Raw genomic sequence first — 21636 nt, 5'->3', positions numbered from 1 at the left:
GGGGTAGACAAGAGTATAACCCCAGTAAAACCAGCTCCTCAAAGAATGTGCATTGAAATAGAACAACAAGTCGTCGCCGAGGTGAAGAAATTAATAATGCTAACTTTGTGCTAGAAGAGAAATACCCTACATGGTTAGCCAACATTGTGCTAGTTAAGAAAAAGAATGGACAGATTCAGGTATGTGTCGATTTCAGAAATTTAAACAAAGCATGTCTAAAGGGTGAGTTCGCGCTACTGATATCAGAGTTAATGGTGGACATCACGTCGACACATGAGATCTTCTCTTTTATGAATGGATCGTCGGGAAACAATCAGATCAAGATGGCTCCAGAAGACGCAACATTTACAGCCTTCAAAACGTCGATCAAAATCTTTTGCAACATAGTGATGTTGTTTGGGTTGAAGAATGCCAAAACAACTTATTAACGAGCTATGAAAATATATTTGATGACCTCATCCACAACCAGCTGGAGTGCACAGATGATTTGGTAATCAAAAGTAAGTAGCGAATAGATCACTTGTATGATTTGAGGATTGCATTTAAATTATTACGATAATACAATTTTAAGATGAATCCATTAAAGTGCGCTTTTGGTGTTACCTTCAAAAAATTTCTAGGATTCGTTGTTCTTCATCGGAGAATCAAGATCAACCTGGATAAGGTTAAAGCTATCTTAAAAATGCCGCATCACAAAATCTTAAAGCAGCTACAATCCTTTTAAGGTAAATTGACATACCTGAGATGTTTTATATCTAATCTGTCAGGTAGGTGTCAGCCCTTCTCTGTATTAATAAAAAATGATGTCAAATTCATTTGGAAAGAGAAATGCCAACGAACCTTTGAAGATATTAAGCAGTACCTAAGGACACCTGTTTTGGCATCCCCTGTCCCGAGAAAACCTTTGATATTTTATACTGTGACCTTAGACGACTCTCTCGGAGCCCTGTTAGCTTAGGTCGATGACTAGGGTAAGGAAAACACACTCTTCTATCTGAGCATACGTCTAATACCAATGGACGTAAAGTATCCTTTTATTGAGAAGTATTGTCTAGTTTTGATTTTCGTCACCCAGAAGCTCAGACATTACATGTTTTCTCATAAGATAACAACTATCTTGAAAGTTAATTCATTGCAATATTTGATTAGCCGACCAACCCATTCGGAATGTTTAGCATGGTGGTCGATAATTTTATTGCAATTCGACATAACTTTCGTACCTCTTCATGCTATCAAAAGACAGATTTTAGTGGATTTTCAAGCAGCACACCCACTTTCAGGTGGGTCCCCTCTCGATAAAGAGTTACCAGATGAGCAGATATTACAAGTAGAATCTTCCGGTGCCAGACGTTGGGAAATGTATTTCAATGGAGCTTTGTCAGCCAAAATAGATAAAGGATTACATACATTTATACCGGGGAAAGCATGGATTGGTCTGAGTTTCGTCACACTGGACTAGGGAATGTTAAGGTTTTCTTATCACTTGACAGTGTGATGCACAAACAATGAGGCAAAGTATGAAGCTTTGATCACCAGATTGGAGTTGGCAATATCAATGGTATAACAGGCATTGTCATCTGTGGTGATTTACAACTCGTCATTCAGCAAGTTGCCGAACAATACAATATTCTGAACCCAATGTTAGTAGAATACCACCAGTACGCGATGAAGTTATTGTGACAGATTCCTAGTGTGACATTGTACAGAATTCCTCGAGGAGATAACGCTTATGCCGACTCTTTAGCTAAGCTTGCTAAGGAATTGACGTGTCCATAGGAGGATTCCATTGAGATCACAGTACAAAGAAGTCAAATTCTATCAAAGATCAACCTCGAAAGTCTGCGCAAGCTCGAAAAAGAAGAAGAGATAGTAACTGCGGTAACGAACGATACTAAAGATTGACACAAACCATTAATAAAATATTTGCAAACAAGAAAGTTGTCAGATGACAAGTCAGCAGCGTATCACATCACGAGAAGAGCTATGTCGTATGCTTTGGTAGACAATGTCCTATACAGAAGGTCTTTCGATCAGATGTGGCTGAGATGTCTGAGCAGAGCTGAAGCATAAGATATTGTCAAGGAAGTACACGTTGGATTGTGTGGAGCTCGCCAGCCAGAGCCAAAAATGAAGAAGAAAATTAAGAGACTCAGATAATATTGATCATCAATGTTGATAGATTGCATGGATAAAACCAAAAGGTGTCACCTGTGTTAAGTGCAAGGAGTGCTCTTACACCAATCTTCGAATATGCTACACTCGACCGTCGCCTCATGGCCATTCGAGTGTTGGGGCATGGATATAGTGGGTCTGATAAACTCTTCATATTCAAAGGGATAGATTTATTCTCGTAGCCACAGATTACTTCTCTAAGTGAGCAGATGTAGTGTCGTTACAAGAGGTTACAACGCAACACATTCTTCAGTTTTTTAAGAGTCAGATTGTCTACCGTTTCGGTGTTCGGCGCAGAGTAATTTCGGACAACGGGTCAGCCTTAAAGGGAACCAAGATCAACAGCTTCATCAAACAACATGAGATATATTGGAGGTACTCTACAATTTACTATTCCATAGTGAATTGACTGACCGAAGCTTTCCATAAGACGCTCATGCAAATTTGGAAGAAAACATTGGACGAGAATAAGATAGGTTGTCATGAGAGGTTGTTAGGGGCTTTGTGAGCCTACCAAGAAACGTTTAGAACTACTCAGTGTGCACCGTATACGCCCGTGTATGGGTCTCAGGTTGTACTTCCATTGGAGGTTCAGCTACCATATCTCAAAGTCGTCATCGTCAATCCGATTACATCAGAAGACAACACCAACTCAGACTTGCAGAATTGGAGAGTATCGAAGGAAAACGATTAGAAGAGCAACAGAACCTAGAACTTTATCAAGTGAGGATAGTGCAGGCTCACGACAGGTTAGTCCACCTGAGGGCGTTTGATGTTGTTGATCTTGTACTTGTTCTCAGAAGGATTATCCTTGCACACCACAAGATAGGTGGAATGTTTGAACTAACTTGGGAGGGAACATTTGTTGTAGAGAATATCTATTCATAAGGATCTTATCTACTAGTGGACTTTTGAGGCGAGAGGACTATGTTGTCAGTCAATGGGCGATATTTGAAGATATATTATATGTTTCAGATTCTCCAAAGTGAATTTCCAAAAATAATTTTTTTTGTGACGAATGACTATTTAGTCAGTGTCTTTGACTGGGTCAAAAATTTTATAATAAAATTAATCTTAATATGAAAATTTGTATTTATACGTCTAAGCTCTTCACTTTAATTTTGAATTTCGCTAAATTAATTTAAATAAAATGCTTGCACTTGTATAATCCTAAAATTTACTTAAGAATAATTTGTTAGTGTTCTTGTTCGTTTTGAATTTTAGTGCGCGAATGTTTTCCTGTCTTTTGTGTGAGAATGTTGGGTAAGAAGCAAATTTTTTCCTTTAAAGATGGTTTAAATCTCGCACTGAACGAAAAAACGTAGCACAGGGTAGTGTTGTGAATTTTGACTTGGACTACAGTTAGGTCAATTTGGACTATGAGTGCCCCCTGATGAACATTGTTAGCAGACGAGAGACGGAGAGGCTACAGTCTTTGCTCATAATCAGTACTAAGGAAGACTCGTCACTGAAAAGGAAGAAAACATAAAGGATACAGTATCCAATGGAAGGGACGAACCACTTACAGTTGATGATTACTACCCCTACGGGAGATCTATTTGGTGATTCTGCCGAGAGAGTTCTTGATGCTCCACTAAGGAGGGCATTGCAGAAATGCCAACCGCCATAAGCACAGAGCCTTGGAGCGACTGGAAAAGTGACGTGCTAAGGAAGCATCTACAATGCTCACATCAATTAATGAGGAAGAAGTCTACGATCCAAACTGCAAGGAGACTTCCACCAGTCTGCCAATCATTGAGGATGAGCCAGAGTTCATCGTGGAGTCTACACCGTCGAATATCCCCGACGAGCTTTGTACAAGATGCCCAATGTGCGATGCCGAGATACCCAGACAGAGACAATTGACAGGATCATTCATAGAGTGCCGGGAGTGTAGCGTCCTCCACCTGGAGCGTTACGGGACATTTGAAGAATACACAGCCGCCACCATGAGGTTCAGGAGTGCAGAGCATCCGAATGTTGAGCCATGCATATCATTGTTTGTGGAGCAACCAAAGTCATGGATTCCTTCAGAGGTTGAGATCGAGGAGCAGTCTCGATGTTTACAAAGGATTCCCACATCAGAACTAGAAAGAATGAGTAGGGTCCAGAAGCGAGAATTTGAATATTATGATGAAATCTAGGGAAAATTCGTCAATATCCTGGAGGGACTGGAGTTACATATTGGAGTATTCTCAAAGAGTGATGAAAGAAGAATCCTCGACTGTGTTTTTGAACTAAGTGATAGAGGTCAAGCTGGTTTGTTGAAGAAAAAGATCTATTCTGAGTCGCAGAAGTGGATGCGTTGAAAGAGCAGGATCACTATTCAGTGTGGATGCTGTTTTAACTTTGTTAAGGACAGGCAAGGGAACCCACTGGGCATTCTGATATATGCGTGGTGGATCCTATGTCGTCCACAATAAAGAGGATGATGAAAAGAATGGTGAGGTGGAATATACTACATGCGGATTGTATTCCAAATAGCTACATCATCAATATTTATGAAGAAGAAGATTGTATTCCTCCACACATTGATCATCATGAATTCGTCAGACAATTTTGTACAATTTTATTTATGAGCAAAAGCAACATCCTGTTTGAGAAGGAGATAAATATCGTCGGTTTTGGAGAGTTCTGAGGATCAGTTGAGATTCCACTACCAGTTGGATCAGTATTGATTTTGAAAGGAAACGGAGCACCCTTGGTCAAGCATTATATCCCTGGAGTGCCACGTCGTATAGTCTCAATCACATTTAGAAGAATAGACGACAGCAAAATACCATACGAATTCCAGCCAAATCCAGAGTTAGAGACTACGCCCGTATGAGCAGTGAGATAGTTGTACCTCTAAGTATACGCGAAAGGACTTATGTCCTGAAGCGTGGCTTAGAATTTTAGCTTGATCACAAGCTTGCTTCTTTGGACAGATAGATTGTTGGTACTGCATTAGAGCAGAAAAGGTATGATATGTTATATTACTGTTTCTACATGGATGTACTCAGCGTGTCGTTTTAGACAGTTTCAGCATGTGATCAGTCGTACTACATGTTTGGAGAAGAATTAACAAAGTTTTCTAATTTCAGCATATTTGTTGAGTTGTCTTTCTATGTGATTGATGAGAAGCTACATCACTGTTTGATAGTCCTAAATTATAACGAACAAAGAATAATGCAAAGAAAGTTTAATGATATAAGTAAAATCCAAAACTAAAAAATTAATTAAAGAAAATCATATTAAAAAAACCTCCGATAATAAAAAATATCTAACAAAATGATAAGGAATGATAAGCAAATTCTCCACATCTCTCTCACATTTTGCGTTCCTCACACATATTCCACATTCTCCGCACTTCATAAAATCCTCCACGATCTTCGCAAAATATTACAACCTTCTCAGCACTTGGGATTGTAGACCTTTGTTCTACTCCCTCAGGATTGTAGGCCTTCGTCCTACGCCCATCTCAACACTCGGGATTGTATACCTCCGTTCTACTCCCTCGGGATTGTAGGCCTCCGTCCTACTCCCATCTTAGCACTCAGGATTGTAGACCTCTGTCCTACTCCCTTGGGATCGTAGGCCTTTGTCCTACTCCCATCTCAACACTCAGGATTATAGACCTCTTCTCTACTCCCTCAGGATCATAGGCCTTCGTCCTACTCCCATCTCAGCACTCGTGATTGTACACATCTGTTCTACTCCATCGAGATCGTAGGCCTGCATCATACTTCCACCCCAGCACTCAGTGTAGACCTCCGTTCTAATCCCTCGAGATTGTAGGCCTTCATCCTACTCCCATCTCAGCACTCGGGATAAACGTCCGTTCTACTCTATTGGGATAGGCCTTCGTCCTACTCCCATCTCAGCACTTGGGATAGACCTCCATTCTACTCCCTCGGGATAGGCCTCTGTCTTACTCTCTTTCCGTCACCTCTTAGGATTGGATGTAAGTCACAAAGCTTTCTTTCTTAACGTGACATTATCATCACTTTCGTTACCTCTTGGGTTAGATGTGAGTCCTTAAGCTTTCCTTCCCAATGTAGCACCCCCTTTCCGCGATCAGTCTTTCGAGTTGGATGTGAGTCCCCGTGCTTTCCATCTCGACCCGGTCTCTCTACATATCCTTAATTCTCGAAATTTTCTTAAAATTGAAATTGAATTAATTTTAACTAAAATTAAAATCTTTTGTTTAAAATTAAATCGAATCATCATCGCGATCGTCGATATCCTGGACAGTTGTCTCCGAAAATCCACCTTCCGGTCCCAAGTGGGAGTCCCTGTCTACTCACTAACGAAACTTTTTCCATTTGCTTTCCTCTCTATTTTGAGCATGTTGGCTTAGACAGTTGTGTTGGTTTGTTGATTTCTTTGGTCAACGCCAATACATGTGATGTGTTTGCTCGGCCCGACACACCTATTGGGGGTTCATTTATTAAACTCATTTTTATGAAGTTCTTTCATCTTCTTAGAGCCTAGTGTCTAGCCTTAGGACTTCCTGTTGGACTCTCTTAGAGGACAAGTACTGGGACTAGCACCAACCAGAAGTTTGAGCCACTTCTTGACTCCTTGCAGTTTCTTATGGGTGGTTTGAAATTCTCGACGCTTGGTTAAGTCAATTAAAACCAACATATTGAAACTCAAGTCGAGTACATATAGGATCTAAAGCCTTAGGTAACCCATTGCGACTTCTGCGCACATTCACAATACACACACACTTGCGATAAATAAACAACACAATTCACACGTTCGATGGATAAAAAATATCAAAATTAACATCATCAACACCTGTAAAAGGGGCTTCACAATCGATCGTTGACAATGTTGTCTTGGCGACCCCGGATGAGCAAAAGGATCGCGCTGAAGTGTCCGCAATGTTGATTTTAGCTAAAGAGGACGCCCATTTCGATAAAGTTTCGTGTGCGAGCGAAAAATGCTTAATGCGGAAGATTTTAGGTATATATATATATATAAACCTTTCCTAAATCCCTAGTTTCCCGTTCGCAGGCCACCCGCCCCTCTCTCGATTCTCCGCTTCTCCCCAATCGCAAGCCAAGCCCGTGCCCCAGCTTTTCTCCCTCTCGGTTTGGTCGAAGCCCTCTCCTCTTGTGATTCCTTAACCTGAGTGGAGCCCTAGCCACACCTTCCCCTCATAGCTTCCCCCTTCACGTGATGAAGTGTTGACTCCTTGGCCTTGCCCGACACCCTCTGCCTGAAATGCCTCTTCCGGAAGCATGCATTTGACTGAAATGCCTCTTCCTAAAACCTTGGGCCTATTTTGGATTAATTTCTAGAGGTTTGAGTTACTTACGTTAAAGCTTAAGTTTCTTTTATGATTGTTTTGATTGAGATTTAGAAGTCTAATTCAAGCATGTTGAGTTACTGTATTGAATCAGTTTGATAGGAGTGATTTAACATCATACGTAAGGTACACAATATGAGTTCATTTGAGGGTAAATACTGTTTTCACTCCATATTGTTTTGGTTTCTTGGCTCAGTTCTACTTAACGTGACATAAATCCTCACCTTGTCTTTTAGGCCTTTGCACAACCCAGTTGTGCACTTTAAGCCCTAACTCACTTTAGGTTTCGAGATTGTCGTCCGATACGATGTAAACCTGATACACCAAAATAATATCTTTTTTTAAATATACATTTTATGCTTATTTTTTATGATATTGCACTTTAAAGAAGGGTATTTTCACGTTTTTGTTGCACATATATCAATTTTAGGCATTTGGAGCAAAAGTAGTAAAAATGACAATTTGGAGCTAAAACAATGAATTTTGAGATTCTGGCGCCTGAAGCGCCAGAACTGGGCTAAAGCGCCATTTAAGAGAGCTGGCGCCTGAAGCACCAAAACCCAGAACAACATTGTCTTAAGCAAGTTGACACCTAAAGCACCAGAGACAACTTTTTGCGGATTAAGGTGGTTTAGGACAAATTTTGCGTGAATTTCAAAAGTGACACTTGTTCTAAATGCCCCATGGAGTGATTCAATGTATCTAAAATGTATCTAACTAAACACTTTGGAAGGTTCTTTTATGAAAGGACATGTCTCTTACATCAATAGACATGTCTTTTGAATTCAAAAGAGATGACTTTTGGACAGAATTTTGAACGGAATTTTGAATCCTTTTTGGAAGAGAGAAAAGTCTAGGGCTTGAGGAGGGGTTTTAAGAGGAGTTTTTGAAAAGAGTTTTAGAAGGAGGTGTGTGCGGGATTTTCGAAGGCAAAAGAAAAAGAGAGAAAATCAACTGCTTGAAGATTTTCTTCAAGGATTGTAAAAGGAGGTGAGATTTTTTCTTCATTACACTTCTAAGAGAGAATTGAGTGCCTATAAAGAGGGAAAGTGCTTGAAGAGAACTTCTATGGATTTGCTTGGGAAGGATTATGCGATAAGTTGTGCTCTTTTATTTCTTTGTTTTATAAACTTATTTTTATGTATGAAATCAGTGTTTTGTCGTATCATTCTCATGAATTCTGAGTAGTCTTCTTTATCCTTCTCCCTACTTTGAGATATGATTTTGTGAAGAAATGAGTTTGTTTTATCCGGTTTTAAATTTCATATGATTTTGTGAAGAAATGAGTTTGTTTTATCCGATTTTAAATTTCAATAATTTGTGATAAATTGAACTCCGATCTTCATTTACGTTTCGATCTGACTAATTGAAATGTTAAAATGTGTTGAGAAATATATATTCTGAAAGAGTTATGATTTCTACAACATGGAGAAAATCACATTTAATTACATGAGAGAGGATGTCATCCATGGGGTTGAGAGCAAATAAATATGGACAATTACTTTTTTGGATTTAGAAATGGAGATTTTATAGTGACAGATTAAAATCCCCAATTTGGTCTAGTTGAATGAAAACTAAAGCAAGAAGGTTATCCCTCAGGTGAGGGAGTAGTGGGAGCTCTGGAGTGGCAGTTGGTATCCTCTCAGCCTAATCACGGAATTAGGGACCAAACTCTGAATTAGTCAAAGTTCTTTATGCACTTGGAAAAGGATAAAGAATAAGATTGTTCCTATTTGGCTCAAAAGAATATTTATATATTTTCAAATGATTTAAATTTCTTCACAATCCATATACTCATTGTAAAGGGGAAGGATGTTTTCTTAAAATTGAACTCTTCATCACAAAACTTTGTTTAGTCTTAGTAAATTTAACTTTCAAGTTTAGAAATTAGTTTAATAAACTTATTTCTTTTAGTTACATTTTTTCTTAGCATTTATTAAACCCATTTTAACTTGTCTTTCTTACTTTAATTTTTATAGCTTGAATATTGTGATTTATGTTATTATCATAAGAATTTTTATCTTCCAAACTAAGACTTGATAATAGTAGACTATAATTAGTTTAAGAGATTTCTTGTTGTGCTTCTTTGTGGGATCGATGCTATATGTATATATATATATATATATATGTATCTATATATATATTACATACATATATATATATATATATATATATATATATATATGTATGTATATATTACCAAATGATTTTAATTTCTTTAGAATCCATATAGTCATTATAATGGGGAAGGATGCTTTCTTAAATTTGAACTTATCGTCACAAAAAATTTGATTACTTTTCGTAAGTTTATTTTTGAATGTTTAACAATTAGTTTAATTAACTTAGTCTTTTTAACTGCATTTTATTTAGCATCCACTCATATACTCTATATTTGAATTTTATACTTCACTTTTGTAGTTTAAAATTGTAGTTTACTTTATAATCTTAAGAATTTACTTATAAACATTTCCAACTTCCATGTGGGATCGATCTCTAGGAATTCATTAGAGCTCTTTATTACTTGAGCGATGCGTATACTTGTGTTATTTTTATGGGATTTGACAGTTTAAAGATTGTTAAAAGATAACTATTTTCACTAAAGTTATTTTTGTTGGGATTAATTTGCATATTTACTATTGTATTTGCTGTATGTATTTTGTAATATTGAAATATATTTGCAAAAAAAAACACACTAAATCCACCCGCATCAAAACCCTCATATCTTTCAGGCTATTTGTATGACCATATCATACAAATGTAAGCCCTAATTAATAATAATTGGTATGATTAAACATTTATTAATTTTCTTCTCGAAATTGAAGTCAAATCGTAGGTCAAATCGTAGGATAGTTTGAGAAGTCATTGAGGTTCTCCTCTGGATCTGTGACAACCACTAGTTTTCTCCATTTGGATTTCATACAATGTTCCAAATTTGAGTCATTCTCATTTGACACTCCTTGGTCCGATCTTTGAAAAGTTCTGCACTTTGAAATTCTTGAAAACAATATTTTTGGATCTAAATCGAGAGTTTTCTTAGGTGACTTAGGTCATTTATGATGTAATTAACTATAGGGGCTTGCCCTTATATGAAACTTTAGAACTCAACTTAACATAAACCCTATCTAATCTTTCACATTAGATAAGGAAACTTGTCAATCAACATAAAGGTTCGCAGACTAAAACGACTGTCATAAATTATTTAGTTTATTTAATCGAGTATCACGGATAAGAGATATGTCTATTCCTCTGGATAAGTATGTCACTTTTAGTGTTGTGCTCGTTTATTTAAATTGTTGTCTATATGAGATCAGCCCTATATATATGTATATATATTCCCGATCTGGCGACCGACAGGTTGAAAGTTTATTTTGCTTGCAATGAGTTTATTGGAGCCTTTTGAAACTAAAGTTAAAATTTATTTCAAATTTTATTAGATTATACATGGCTCGAAAGATGAAAATAGGAAGAGAAAAAGCTATTTTTGATAATAAAAGATTTGCAAGTTCTGAAGCACATGATAGATATGGAGATCTGCAATCAAAGAAATTGATTGCAAAACGAATTTCATATGGAGATCTGCAATCAAAGAAATTGATTGCAGAACGAATTTCTTCATGTAGGAGCATCGAGTACTTGATTGTGGAACGATATTGGGAAACTTTCTATTATTTCAGTGTCATTGCTGTTATTTATCTTATTTAAGAATTTTATGCAAACCAACCTCACGAATCTGACGATTTGGTGTTTGTAGGGGACGTTATGTCGATATTAATCCTATTTGAATAAATCGCATTTATCAATTGTATAACATTCCTACTTCTATTCAGAGTTTAATTCAACTGATGTCGAACTTGATGAAATTATTGGGTTCTTGACTGATGGGCATAGAGTTCAGAAGATCAAGAACATACGACGAGAGAACTTTTCTTTTTCAATGCTTAATGTTCATTCTCGAGCCTGTCATTATTTTATATTTGCTAAACTTCTTCCAACTAACTATTTTAGTGAGGTAACCCGGAGAGTGTCACTTGGAACAAATTATCCAAATAAGAAAACCTATAGCTATTTGCTCTCTCATTTACAAGAATATGATCATTTCCTCTAAAGGAGGAACAACTGGAGGTATGAGTTACCCTTCCCTTATTTCCACCATATGTATATAATCTGGAGTTAAATATGAGCCATGGGAGGAGAACTTGCCATCTTTAAAGCCTATTGGAAATGCTAATTTGGAAATGTATGGAAAGCATATTGGTTTAGGATCCAGGGCTGGAGGTTCAGAGATTCTATCTACTTTAACCTTGAGATCTTCCACCTCTAGTACTTCTACTCTTGACAATGTATTAGAGCATTTATTCATACAAAAAGGAGATTTTATCTTTAAAGAATCAAGTGTGAGGATTAAAGGAGATTTTATCTTTCTGCATATTTATTATGAGTTGTACTGTTTTTAAATTAATAAAAAAATTAAGTTTATGGAAAAGGAGAAAAACTATTAAAATGAAACCTTATTTGTCCACAATAAACTATATTTTTAAAATTATTTTAGCATGACCTGTGATATGTGGGGTTAGCTTTAGATAATTATATTTTTTTATTTTATAAATGTCATAATAGACTTAAGTAAAAGTTTTAAATAATAAAGGTTAGTTCTAGGGTTAAGATATTTAGTGTAAGAGTATAAGATTATGCTTTTACTATTCAAAGCAAAGGAAATTGTAATTTTAAAATATTAAGCATCTTAGATATACACTTAAAAAAGAAAGAATTGAGACTATGAAAAATATTTTTCAAAGCTAGTACACATGTATCAAGTAAAGAAATGTGAGAAGTTTTTAACTTTAAGAAGAGGATGGTTAAGTTCAAAATCATTAAAGTCTATCCAGATATAGTAATCCTTAAATAAAAAGAAAAAAGAAAAAAAATCAATTAAAAATGATCCTAGAAGAAAAAGAAAAACAAAATCAAAAGAAAAAGAAAAGAAAAAAGAAAAAAAATATGTGAGGAGAAGTTTAAGGAGAAGCCTAATAAAAAATTGGCTTCACTTGAATCATCTTGAGTAAAGGGACTTAATTACAACCCTGAATTTATTTTTAAGAGTATTAGCATCTTTACTAATAGAGGTCTCAAGAAATTCTTTTTCTTGAAATTCTTCTAGGCATCCTCAGAATGATTCTCATGAAATTCATTTTCTTGTAATTATTCTAAGCATTATTAATATGAAGAACTACAATTATTCTTGAAATGAATAGAAAATCAAAATTTTTAGACTTGACTATTACATATTCTTACATTTTAGTTTTAACCTGAGTTATTTAAAATTTTTCTAAAGTTTCAATATTGCATTTATATCACATATACTATAAAAATCTTTGAGTAAAACTCATTACCATAAGTTATGAATTTTACTCATTACCATAAGTTATACCATAAGTTATGAATTTTTACATAGTATAAGGAGTTACTTGAGGATAAGTAACATTTAAGTTTGGGAGATTTGATACACCTTAAATTTACATATTTTTAATAAATATTTAATGTTAATTTTATGCACTTTTTTATGATATTGCACATTAAAGGAAGTTTTTGTGCATGTTTTTGGTTTCAAGTACAAGGAATGATTCTTTAGAGAAAATAAGGGCAAACTGGAGCAAAATGACATAACATCATATGGCGCTATAGCACCAGCCTTTGGGGAATTTATTGCCTCAAGACTCCGTAGGTTGGGTTACATGTAGAGTCCAATGAGAGGAGTCCAAGTGGAACTCTTGGGTCGCACTGTGCATAAAAATTAAAAAACACTTAATTAACGTGACCCAGCCTGAGTCCTTGCCGAGCCAATTTAAAAGATGTGTTTTTTCGTGGAAGCTGGCTCGAGATAGCCCGTCGAAACACCAAAACAGACAAAAAGTCACTTTATGGTAGATTTGGTCACTACCTTTTTGTTCTTATGCGTTTTTGGACTGTTTCTTCATCTTCTTCGTCGGTTCGTATTCAGCGCTCATCTCTCTTAGGCTTTGTCGGCTTCTTCTGGCGTTCTCCATTCGAATGGTGGTTCGGCTCTTCAATTTCAAATGTTGGAAATGAAAGGTCGGTTCGGCAATACGCATGCTTATAAGTCTTAGGTTTTAATTGTTCGGCAACAACAACTCATTTGTTTTCCTTCTCTTTTTAGCAAACAAAATGGAATGTCGCAACGTTATTGAAGAGGCTAACGGACTCTCGAAGTCATTGAGGTAATGTGCTACAATGTTTATTTTAGATAAAAATTTGATTTTTTTCATGGCAATAGGGTTGCATTATAGTTTTGTTTTACTTGTGTTATAGTCATATTATAGATGTGTTATTGTGTGTTATATTATTGTGTGATGTGGTATAGTTATGGTCATATTATAGTCATGTTATAGATGTGTTATTGTTGTCTTAGGATGTTTAATTGTGCTATAAACATGTTATAACTGCATTATTATGTGTTATTGTATGTTATGGATGTGTTATAGATGTGCTATTGTGTGCAATTGTTGTCTTATGCTATAATTGTGTTATAGATGTGTTATAACTGCATTATTGTGTGTTATTATATGTTATAGATGTGTTATAGATGTGTTATTGTGTGTTATTATTGTGTTATGTTGTTATGATAATGTTATAGATGTGTTATAAATGTATTATTGTGTGTTATAACTGTGTTATTGAAGTATTATGGTTGTGGTATTGTTCTGTACTTTTGTTATTATTGTATTATTGTGTTATTGCATGTTATTATTGTGTTATCGCGGTATTACTTGTGTTATAACCCTTCTAACACCGCAATAGTACCAATCTCACTTGTATAAAATGGAATAATACAACTATAACACTACCACACCACACTAATAACACAATCATAATACAGTTATAACATGACACAACCATAACACCATCGTAACACAATCATAACACATGTTAACACAATAATAACACAACAATAACAAAATAATAACGCAATCATAACACAATCATAACACACGATAACACAATCATAACACAATCATAACACGGAATAAGACAACAATTACACAACTATAACACAACAATAACACACAATAAGTCATCTGTAACACAACAATAACTGAACTATAACACTCATATAACACAAGACTAACACATATGTAACACACAATAACACATGTAATAATAACACTTGAGTAAATTGAAATTGTTTGAATGAAAAATAATATTTCTTTCTATATGTTTGCTTATATAGGTATATGAACGCAAGAACGTTCAATTGTAGATGTGCTTCTGCAGTGAGGGGTCTTTGAGGAGACCATGAATTTTTTAAGAGAAATAAATGTCAGTCAATTTTTTGACATGTCTCTTTATCTCTAAGATAATGTGTTGACTCTACATATCATTGGATTTTGGAATAATGAAAGGAGGGTTTTTGTGATGGGTGGAAAGATGGTGAAACTCCACACTGACCATGTTGCGCTATTGTTAGGCATGCCCAATAGAGAAGAATCAGTTAATCGGCGGAAAACTCCCTCATCTTGTGTAGTTGCGAGAGCAATAAAGGAAGACGTGACTAAGTTTTCAAGAGTGTCTTCCACTCTTTTTGAGAAACTATTTTTAAAGTTTTTACTAGCAAATTTATTCTTTCTCTCGAGCAATTTAGGTGTGCCTGCAAAGCTTTATGCATTTGGGGAGAACATATAGTCCTTCTCTTCGTTTAATTGGTCTGCTGCCATTTGTGATTATATGATTGATCAAATGAATTTGGTTGCAATCAAAATAAGGTGGAATCAGCCACTTGGTTACATTAAGCGGATTTGTATTTATTTTATCTGGAAGTTCATATTATACACATTTAAAATTTTTCCTTTTCACTAATTGTTTTTGTTTTTCTTGCCTTATGACAAATGGGTTTTTGATATGTATTATCCGCAGCTATCCGCAGCTTTGGTTTTTCGAGCACACAACACTGTTTACTCCTACTGCACCTAAGGCTAGACCACACATGCTGAGGTGGAGGTGGCCAACAATTCATGGGTGGACAACACCACAGATTCAAGAAGCCTTTAGGGTGCTCGAGCATGTACATGTAAGTAATTTTTTTTGTTATTAGATTTTCTTCGGGTAAGTTATGTTTCCATGCTGCTTCACTAAATTTAAGCATAACATTGTGATTTTCAATGTAGGTTAATGACACCTTCATTGACCTGAAGGTGTATAAGCTTCAGTTGTTGTCCAATCCTGACCATGGACCACCCAACCCTGTCATGACTCATCCTCTTACTGCTCGTCGTGAATCTCCTGTCAGACCGCCATCACCCAAATCCCATGGTGTTGGTCCAATTGTTTCAAGGCAGGTAACCCCAGAAGAAACATATAGAACAGGAAGAGATGATTTTGTACGAGTAATCGAGCTACTTTAAGCTCAACAATAAATAAGTTTAAGTTTATAGGAGTCTATGTTTACTATGAATAAACAAATGACTAATGTTGAAGAGTCATTGTCCACCCTAACAGTTATGGTTAAAAGATTATAAGAAACCAAAATTGATAAAGAGCAAGTAAGTCGCCGAAAGAGTAAGTCCACCGATTGGAAAAGGAAGAGGAGCAGAATTAGTGAGAATTTACCTATACATATCGAACATACAGAAGAGCTCAGAGCCCAAGAGACAATAAGCGATGAATGAGATGTTGTTGTTACTCAGGATGAGACATCAGAAAAAGAGCTCGCTGAAGTTGTTACTCAGGACCTTTTTGGGTCTTTGTCACATACGGTAAATATCTCATTCTCTTCCCTTCAATATCTCATTCTTTCTAGTATACTTGATACTTTTAAAAATATTTGTTTTTTTTAAGGTTTGTCTTGCTGTAGATACTGAAGCCCAAGAGGGTCAAGATCAAATAAATTATGCATAAGACATTATTATAACGGGGGACGAGACACTACCGGAAGACCCTGAACAAGTCGAACAACAAATCATGTTCTTGATATTGTGTCATTTACGATAAATAGCTCATTTTATATTGTTCCCCGTTATTTTATGATAATATGCTTCAAAACTTTTGTTCTTTTGTAGAATCCTTTTGCTGCACCAGTTATAGATACGGAAGACCCAAAGGACCAACAATCGAAAATAAATTTAAAACTACCATTGTGTGACGATCCTCATGTAGTAATGGTGACAGATGTACTGTCATTTTAGGCAGAGGCAACTCTGTGTCAAGCCAAAGAAAATCTACGAGATACTTGTGAACATATTGCAATGACGCCGTTGGTTTAGGTACCTCTATAGTCATCAAGGGACTGCAAGGCAACTTGATAGTCATCACCAACCAGAGCACCAGTTCCTATGTTGAGATCCATGCGATAGTAGTACAAAAAAATTACCCTTTTACCTTTTAACTCATCTTCAATTTTTTAGTTAGAGTTTATAGTTATATTTTTTTTATTTTGTAGCCTCGTACTGCGCCATCTTACATAAATTATCCTGGTAGATCATTAGTACCACGTGAGATGCAGGATGTAATCGATGATTGCATTGCTACATACAAGGGTGTAAGCAACTTTTGTCAATCTTTCTTTCTTAAACTTGTTTTGCTACATACACAGTAGTTTAATATTTAAATGTTACAATCATTCTTTCTTAACTAAGAAGACATGATTTTTTTGCAATTCTTTCTTAACTAAACATACATGATTTTTTTGCAAATAAAGGTTTTGGGAGGGCAATTGACCGAGCTGGCCTCGAGAATGTATTGTTAAACGGGTGGTTTTACAAAAAACATGTTGATGTTTTTGATGACATATTGCGTGAAAGAATTGTCAGGTCACCTGAATTATACAGGTCATGCATCTTTGTAACATCACTATATTGGGTAATTGCAATAGTTTAATTTATCCATATATATTTGGCACGTACTTTCATTGTCGACAAAATTCAATTTATCATCTTTTGCAAATGCATAGGAAATTGGATGGTGCAGCTTTTGTGAAACACATCACGGAGGAAAGTATAAAGGAAGCACAAGTTATATTATTACCTACAATTCATAACGGTCATTGGACTTTGTTGGTGAGAGAGCTAAAATTGAGAACATGGAAATTGTACGACTCTTTGCCCAACAGTGTGCATAAGGATGTTGCCCGCTAAGTTGTAAGTATATTACACAAATATTACACAGCAATAACACCCAATATCACAGAAATAACAATTTGATAACCTTTGCAGGTGAAACTTTTTGCAAAGGATGCTGCAAAGGCTTTTCCTAGAGCCAAACCTGAGAAATGGGGACTTACACTTGCTAAGAGTGTACCAACGCAAAACAATAGTATTTATTGTGGTATGTTCATATGCAACTTCATGGAAACTTTGGTGTTGGCAAAGCACAAGAGACTGATTGGAGCTGAATTTGTCTACGCCTTGTGTATATGATTCAAGAATAAAATTGATTAAAAAATATGCTTATGTACATGTTCTAATTTGTGTTTTTAGTTGTCTATTTTGGCAATTCTGCAGTAAATTAATATTTGCGCTATTTCAAATTATAGAATCGATGTTCTTTATTGTCTCTTTTGAATGCAAATTTGTATTTTGAAAATGTATTGTATTGTTTTCAACTTTATAACTATTAATTTTTATTATCAGATATTTTAATATACGATTTACTATGTTAAGAACTAACTATTTTAATTATATTGATAATATATTGCTTTTATTTTGAAAATATCAGGTTATATTGCCATATAACATGACATGAGTTTTGATAAATAATGCGTTAATATAGCATATAACACTTGAATTTTGATAAATAATGTGTCAATAATACATTATAACACTTGAATTTTGGTAAATAATACGTCAATAATTTGGCATAACACTTATATTTTGAAAATAAAGCGTCAATATTGTCATATAAAACGATTTTAAAAATAATGTGTTTAAATTAAACTATAACACATTAATTTTGATAAATAACAAGTTAATATTGCGATAAAACACAAGCCTGTGTTATAGCTCAATATTGCGGTATAAAAGGTTGTGTTATAACATAAGCCTGTGTTATAATACAGCGTGTAGTGGTGTTATAGGGCAGCGATTTTGAAAATAAAGCGTCAATATTGTCATATAAAACGATTTTAAAAATAATGTGTTTAAATTAAACTATAACACATTAATTTTGATAAATAACAAGTTAATATTGCGATAAAACACAGGCCTGTGTTATAGCTCAATATTGCGGTATAAAAAGGTTGTGTTATAACATAAGCCTGCGTTATAATACGTGTAGTGGTGTTATAGGGCAGCGGTATAACACATGGGAAATATTCCCCATGAGTTATAATGCATGGGGAATATTCCCTATGTGTTATACCGCAGGGTAGTGGTGTTATATGGCGACAGTATAACACGTGGGGAATATTCCCTATGTGTTATAGTGTGGTGTAGTGTAGTTATATGGAGCGGCGTTATAACACGCACGAATCATTCTCTTATGTTATAGGGCGGCGATATAACCTTCCTGAATTGTTTCTGGGCGGCTGTAACGTGTTATGAAACGATTTTAGCCTCATTTTTATAAAAATTGAGGTGCTATAGATGTGTTATTTAGTTTTTAATTTCATTGATCTTATTTAAATAATATATTTAATTAATAATATATACGTTGTAGTTAGATACTAGATATGTTTCTTAATTTTAAAGTTAATTAATATAATTAATTGAGGTATATTTTTTATAAGTGTCATTTTCATATTATTGATGTGTTATTGTAGTATATTGAGATGTTATTGAAATGAGTTTAGGTGTTAAATAGGTGGTATTCAAAAAGAAACATTAAATTAACAATCATAGCACAAAAGCATTTATAGAAACATTTATTTAACCAGTTAAATACCAATAAGTCATTGAATTAAATGAATCGCCGAAACATTTCATAAAATGATTACATTAAACTATCATCAAAATTAACGAATCATATGAAAATGTCAGAACTGTTGCTGAATTACATTAACAAAATAATATTATAAATATGGATCACTTATTGAATCCATCAACAATCTTGTATATCCTTGTGTTGGTTGAGTTGCATCATATTCTTGCAATAATGAAGTAATTAAAGTGGAATAAAAATCAAATGCTAATGCCACTAAATTAACTGATTGAGAAAATCTGGCATTTCAGTTAAATTTACCTCACAAGGAATATCAGGATGTTGGCTTGTTGATGTTTCTTACTCTTTTCCTACATGTAGTAGTTTAGGTTAGAGAACATCAATAAGGCATAGATTAAAATATTGTTGCTTATTGAATTATTTACCTTTTAGTCCTCATTTTTCTCCCAATACCCTTTCAACCTAGATGTAGAAACTCCTTTCGGCCTCATCAATGTTGGGTCATTCAAATTGAATTGAGTATTTGGTGTTTTTCTCTTTTTGGTTTTATTCTTTGTTTGAGTTGGTTTTCTAGCTAGTGCGTCATTAAGATCTCCAAACAGATGTTTAAATGATTCCCACAGAATCTGCTTGGTTTTTTTATTTCCTGTGTTTTATTAATGAGTTGGTATACAAACTTGTGGGCATGTAAGTGCAATAGTATACCATTTGCAGAACCAGTGCTGGTTTAGGATTCCTTCATATCTCCGTAACAAAATTATTATACATGTTCCTTTTAGCCTGAGCAGACCATTGCATTAACAAATATTTTTTGGAAATTTACTTTATTTGAGCCGCATTAAGCACATAAAGAGAGTGAGAACATAATATCCCCAACATTTCAAATTTTTACAACTGCAAGTGACCCCAGAAATGACTTTGTCAAGTTTCACGATCTAGTACTTGTTTGTCCTTGCGTATCCAAATACCATACATAATATTTTGAGTCACTATCTGGAAAGCATTCAGTTGTAAGTCCACATAGCTCATCCAATAGCTCTTGCTGGAACTTTGAGTAGAGTTTTGTCGAATAAAAAATGACAGCTTGCCTTAAGATTGGGTTGTCTTTAACCACGGGCGTAATGATCAATTGATCACTTTTGAAATCTTTGTCCTTCTCATTTCGGCGCCATGATTTCATTATATTTTCGAGACTAACAAAACAATCAACGAGAGAACTAGTGGGCTTTGCAACAACGTGATAAATATTATTGGTTGACTCACTCCTTTGTGTCGACAATATTCTCATTTTAAATATTTCTTTATTGAATGTCGTCGAACATATATGTCTGATCTTGTACATATAATTTAACCACATATTGTTGTGTAGGTTCTTCTCAATCATTGTGGCCCATGTTGCTTCGAAATCCTCTTCAGAATCACACTTGCTCATGCATTTGTAGAAGAGAACGCTCACACTTTTGATACCAACAACACAATGAACTTTTAAGGGAAATTTCTTATATATATGTCATTGACATAATCTATGTCGTGTTTATGGAAGACTATCTTCAGCGGACCGCATCATCGCTTGATCCTGATTTGTGAAAATTGTCGTTGGATGTTTGTCACTCATTATTCAGATAAATGCTTTGAATAACCAAATGAAGGAATATATGGTCTCATCAGACAAAAAACCCACTCCAAAGAGGACTTTTGCCAATGGCGGTTCACGCCCACGAAAGGAGCGTAACATAAATTGTACTTATTTATTCTAAAGCTTGCATCAAATATTGTTACATACCCAAAAAAATTATAATCAAGCCTGGATAACCCATCGCTCCTAATAAAGCTTCTAAGTCTTCCACACTCATTGGTTTCAAAATCCCAGGCAAACATGGTATCCTTTGCTTGCCTCTCCATGAACAACTTAATTAGAGAATTAGCATCTCCTTGTTCTATTCTTTCCCTCCTCTCTCTTTGAATAAACTTGTATGCATCTCTGTTTGTATTCAAGGTTCTTCACCCCCAACCTCTGTAGCCATAAAGTTATATGCATCTGTTGCTCTGATCTCTGATTTTTTCATTGATTTTAGCAAATCTGCATTTAACTCACTTATTTTTTTGCTGGAACGCGGAAGATGTTTATCACCACTTTCGGCAAGAGGGTGGTTACGACTTTCAATGAATTTCTTCACTATCCAATTTCCTTCAACATCAATGGCATATCTAACCATGGCTTGACATCCTGTCCTCATGTCAGCTTTTCTGAACTTCACAGTATCTGTCGGGTTTGACTCCTT

At 35.1% G+C, this 21636-nt stretch overlaps 2 long non-coding RNA genes across 5 annotated transcripts in view; both read left to right on the top strand.

Moving 5' to 3' along the window:
* LOC110032253 overlaps positions 1 to 15478 on the top strand; it is a 28536-nt gene extending 13058 nt beyond the window's left edge. The window contains exon 3 of the long non-coding RNA XR_002294838.1: positions 15408 to 15478. This is a non-coding gene — a long non-coding RNA (uncharacterized LOC110032253). The remainder of the gene's footprint in view (positions 1 to 15407) is intronic.
* LOC110032252 lies at positions 15479 to 17989 on the top strand. 4 transcript variants are annotated; one of them, XR_002294836.1, is made up of 8 exons: positions 15479 to 15551; positions 15649 to 16236; positions 16319 to 16426; positions 16540 to 16835; positions 16920 to 17018; positions 17178 to 17338; positions 17430 to 17616; positions 17692 to 17989. It is a non-coding gene; the product is annotated as an uncharacterized LOC110032252 (long non-coding RNA). The 4 variants fall into 4 exon arrangements; XR_002294835.1 differs by having other exon boundaries at positions 16335 to 16835; XR_002294837.1 differs by having other exon boundaries at positions 16319 to 16832.
* The last annotated feature ends 3647 nt before the right edge of the window (positions 17990 to 21636 follow it).

Source organism: Phalaenopsis equestris, unplaced genomic scaffold (assembly GCF_001263595.1).
Source record: "Phalaenopsis equestris unplaced genomic scaffold, ASM126359v1 Scaffold000897, whole genome shotgun sequence".
NCBI lineage: Eukaryota > Viridiplantae > Streptophyta > Magnoliopsida > Asparagales > Orchidaceae > Phalaenopsis > Phalaenopsis equestris.
This window is presented reverse-complemented; position numbering and strand designations above follow the sequence as displayed.